The sequence below is a fragment of the Penaeus japonicus genome, unplaced genomic scaffold (assembly GCF_977035675.1).
Source record: "Penaeus japonicus unplaced genomic scaffold, GWHDUDI00000001_assembly GWHDUDI00000019, whole genome shotgun sequence".
Lineage (NCBI taxonomy): Eukaryota > Metazoa > Arthropoda > Malacostraca > Decapoda > Penaeidae > Penaeus > Penaeus japonicus.
Window position 1 is genome coordinate 2,714,741 of NW_028234421.1, and position 5,000 is coordinate 2,719,740.

The 5,000-nt window shown below is 34.5% G+C and overlaps 1 protein-coding gene across 2 annotated transcripts in view; it reads right to left on the reverse strand.

Annotated features, from left to right (window-relative positions):
- The window catches only part of LOC122247630 (prostaglandin E2 receptor EP3 subtype), a 263,202-nt gene extending 258,910 nt beyond the window's left edge, over nucleotides 1-4,292 (reverse strand). For both annotated transcript variants that reach the window (XM_086547202.1, XM_086547201.1), the window contains exon 1: nucleotides 4,121-4,292. The gene's annotated coding sequence lies outside the window, so the exon portion shown is untranslated. The remainder of the gene's footprint in view (nucleotides 1-4,120) is intronic.
- Between the last annotated feature and the right edge of the window lie 708 nt (nucleotides 4,293-5,000).

The following is a 5,000-nucleotide window of genomic DNA, read 5'->3' on the forward strand; positions in this document are numbered from 1 at the left end:
ATAGAGAGAGAGAGATGGAGACATACAGTTGAGAAGAGAGACAGAGAGAAGCAAAGATAGAACGACAGATAGATAGATAAATAGATTCGAAGAGAGAAATAGAGGGGCGTAGAGAACGAGAGAGAGAGAGAGAGAGAGAGAGAGAGAGAGAGAGAGAGAGAGAGAGAGAGAGAGAGAGAGAGAGAGAGAGAGAGAGAGAGAGAGAAAGAAAAAAGAGAGAGAGAGAGGAGAAGAGGGTAGAAAGAGAGAGAGAGAAGAGAGAGAGAGAGAGAGAGAGAGAGAGAGAGAGAGAGAGAGAGAGAGAGGAGAGAGAGAAAGAAAAAGAGAGAGAGAGAGAGAGAGAGAGAGAGAGAGAGAGAGAGAGAGAGAGAGAGAGAGAGAGAGAGAGAGAGAGAGAGAGAGAGAGAGAGAGAGAGAGCAAGAATAAGAAGATACAAAGAAAGGACGCAAAGCTATATAAAAAAAAAAAAAAAAAAAAAAAACTTGAAGTCGCCACAGAAAACGGGACGAGAGCTTCACAGAAAACGAAGAAGGGACAGGTTCCAGAGAGGAAATAACGGCCAGGACTTCGGTTGTGATGAGATCCCATCATTTCCGTAATTGACTTTACGATCAGGGAAAGGCGCTCTGTATCACGCAGTTCCGATCATGCCGTTGAAAGGGCGGGTCATTCTGCAAACCCTTTTTATATCTCCAGGGGTCAAGGAGTAGTAGTAGTCGTCTTTAGGGTCAATGTCTCTCCTTATGGCATATGACGAATGGCCTTATGACACGTGACGTTCTAGAAAAGACGTCGCGTGGACATGATATGGTCTATTTTTGAAATGAGACGTGTTGTGACATGTTAATACGCTTATTTGCGTGATTACACCTACGCTCATGCATCGAGCGGGTTTTTTTTTTAAAGATCCTATTGCATTATATTGACGCCTTTGATGTTCTCGTTCTAAAGATATAAAGTGGAATTGGAAGCGGAAAAGGGATCTTTGTCCGCCTTCACGAAACGGTTCGGATTCCTTATAAGTGGGTTCGGATCGTCTTCTCTCAGATGCGAAGATGTTAAAGTTAGAAATTAATGAGGAAGTTATTGACTGATTTTCAATCTTGACGACGCTGGATTTTTTTTTTTTTTTTTTTTTTTTTTTTTGTCTTCATTGGTTTGTGTTTATTTGTGGGCTTTCTTGTCTACTTATCCATTTATTCGTTCGTGTATTTTGTTATCTATTCATGCACCTGTGTACTGATTTATTTGTTTATTCAAACATACATTCATACATACACACACACACACACATATATATATATATGTATATATATATATATATATATATATATATATATATATATATATATATATATATACACGTGTGTGTGTGTGTGTGTGTGTCTGTGTACGTATGTATGCATATGCACATACATGCGTGTACGTGTATGTGTGTGTGCATGTGCATCCATATGCCCCATAACTGTTACTATATCTTTCCACATATTCCCTTTAATGACTCTTGCCATAAACTAATCGACTTAAAAGTTTTCCTAGCAAGTTCCTCACTTCATTTAATCCCGTCAATCGTCTTTCTATTGCTTTGAAGTGGGAAAGAAATCTCTCTAATGATACTGAGTCCTCAAGGCATTAAATTAATTTCCAAAATTTATATTAAAAGGATTTATTAATCATCGTGTACTCACTAAGAGGATGACTTTCGTATTTGTATATTAAGTGATATTTAGAAATATATTAAAATATAACGCTTTAAAATGGGAAGGAAAATTATGTACTTTTATCATTTATCAAGTCGATATAAAATTCTGGTTATTTATGATGATTATTTTGGCATCAGTGATTCGTATTTTTATTCTGTTTTTTTCCCTTTTATGTGCATTTTTTTTTCTTTCTTTCTTCTTTTCGTTTTTCCTTTTCTTTTCTATTTTCTTTTTTTTCCTTTCTCATGATAATATAAACACATCCTTTCTAATGTAAATTGAAAGGATTACGAGCTATAGAACTATGAAAAAAACGAGCCATAACGTAAATAACGATATATATATCATGCAAAGCGATACATAACCCTCATAGCAAGATGCAACATATACCTCACGGAATAATAAAAGATAATTCGATATACTCCAAGCAGACAGACAGGCAAGCAGACAGACACGAGATAATGAAAACCTGAAGGAGCAGATAAGCGAACGAGTAGAGACAAGAACTCTCAAGCAGACAGGCCCGATTCCCAGCTGAGATGCAAGCAGACTTCGGAATTTCTCAAGCAGACAAAAGAAAGAGATTCTCTATTCCTCTTTAACTTTGACTCTATCTCTTTTTCTTTCTTAATCTTTCTCTCTTTCTTTTTCTCTTACTCTGTCTCTCTTACTCTTTCTCTCTTTCTTTCTCTCTCTCTCTCTCTCTCTCTCTCTCTCTCTCTCTCTCTCTCTCTCTCTCTCTCTCTCTCTCTCTCTCTCTCTCTCTCTCTCTCTTTCTCTCTCTCTCTCCCTCTCTCTCTCTCCCTCCCTCCTCCCTCTCTCTCTCTCTCTCTCTCTCTCTCTCTCTCTCTCTCTCTTCTCTCACACTCTCTCTCTCTCTCCTATTCTCTCTCTCTCTCTCTCTCTCTCTCTCTCTCTCTCTCCCTCTCTCTCTCCCTTCCCTCCCTCTCTCCTCTCTCTCTCTCTCTCCTCTCTCTCTCTCTCTCTCTCTCTCTCTCTCTCTCTCTCTCCCTCTCTCTCTCTCCCGCTCTCGCTCTCTCTCTCTCCCTCCCTCTCTCGCTCTCCCTCTCTCTCTCTCTCTCTCTCTCTCTCTCTCTCTCTCTCTCTCTCTCTCTCTCTCTCTCTCTCTCTCTCTCTCTCTCTCTCTCTCTCTCTCTCTCTCTCTCTCTCTCTCTCCCCCTTCTCTCTCTCTCTCCCTCCCCCCCTTTCTCTCTCTGTGATATTTAATTGATTTGAATTATATAAAAGATGGACGAGGATGGGGGAGAAAGGGGGAGAAAGGGGGAAAGGAGGCGGAGAGGGAAAGGGGAGGGAGAGGGGGGGAGGAAAGGGTAGGGGAGAGGGGTAGGGGAAGGAAGGGGAGGGGAGGGAGGAGGGGATTATGTCGGAAGATAAATATTGCAATGATGATATTGACGATAATAAGAACGTTCATGATAATGATATACAATAGGAAAGAAGAAATTGATAATCATGATAACTATGATTATAACTATTATCAATGGCATTATAACTATTATATCATTATCATTGTTAATATTTTTATCTTTATTACTATTTTCAATAACAATTATTACTTAAATATGAGGATGATAATGATGATAACAAGAATTATAAGGATAATGATAATGACCATAGTTATTAATAGTAATAACAACAATTATGATGACAATAGATATAATGAAAATTACGATAATGATGATAACTATCTTAATAAGGATAACACGATTAAAATGATGATGATGATAATGATAATAAACATTGATGATGATAATGATGACAATGATAATGATTCTAATAACAGTAGTGGTGATAATAATCGTAATAATGATTTAAAAAAAAAACAGTAATATCAATTATGACAATATAAGTCATGATGTCAATAATGGTGATAAAAATTGATAATGATAATAACGATCGTAATAGTAATAATAATGATAATAATAATGATAATAAAACATATAAATAATAGTAACAATATAATATTAACGATAATAACAATGATGATAATAACAAAAAAAGAATGTAATAAAGATAATTATGTTAGTAATGATAATAATGATGATAATACAATCACTATTATCACTATCATCGCTACTGCTATCATTATCATTATTCCCATTGCTGTTGTTCTTATTAGTATCACTACTCTCATTATCATCACCATCATTATCATGATCATTACTGCTATTATTATTATTATTATTATTATTATTATTATGATTATTATCATTATTATTATTATTATTATAAATACTATTATTATTATTATTATCACTATCATTGCGATCATTATCCTTATCCTATCATCACCATCATTATCATTATCATAACAGCAACAACAATAATAAAGATAACAACAATTACAATAGAATTACAAAAAATATTACATGCATACGTCACTATTTGACCTTACCTGATAAGAAGTTTAGATGTTTTGCTATGAATGTATCAAAGACTGAACTGGATTCCACATTTCACATTTGATTAAGATAAATATTTTCCCGTTCTTTTATTATTTATTATCTTTTTCTATTAATTATTTCAGTTATGATGATCAGTTTCACAGTTTAATTTGTTCTGGGAACGTAAATTTCACCACGTGTATATTTGATCTTTTTTTTCTTTTATGATATAATTATATGAGGGTTAGATAACACTTAGATTGCACACTAAATAATGTTGAAAATATGACAATCTTTTATTCTTATTCTTATCCTTTTATTCTTTCTCGTCTGCAATTTTCTCTGAGAGAAAGAAAGAAAGAAAGAAAGAAAAAAACACAAAATATTCCTCAGACGTTCAGATAAAAGAGGACAAAAAATAGTTTGTTGTCTTCTCCTTCTCCTTCTTCTTCTTTTTCTTTCTTTTTTTTTTTCTCCCTTAGTCTCTTTTCTGAAATCCCGCACCAATATATCCTTTGTACGGAGAAGCAAAGGGTCTTTTCTGGAAGGGAGCCTATATCAAGGTCTGGTCACGCTTATCTGTGGAGGGAGATAAAATATTTGAAAATAAAAATGTGTGTGAGAAATTTTCGTGAAATGGTTATTCAAAGAAAAAATATATATATATTTGTTGAATGTCAAAAAAAAAAAATCCTAATAAGTAAGACATATTGTAATCAAAAATATATTTTTTACATTTTTATCCTAACTGCCATGCCTTTCTGTATTCTATTATCTTTACTATTTTCTTTGAAATCAGATTTAGCAGGAAAATAAATAGAATAAATCAGGACATAAACAGTGTGATGAATTGGTATGGCGAAACATCTTTTTATCGTGTGTGTGTGTGTG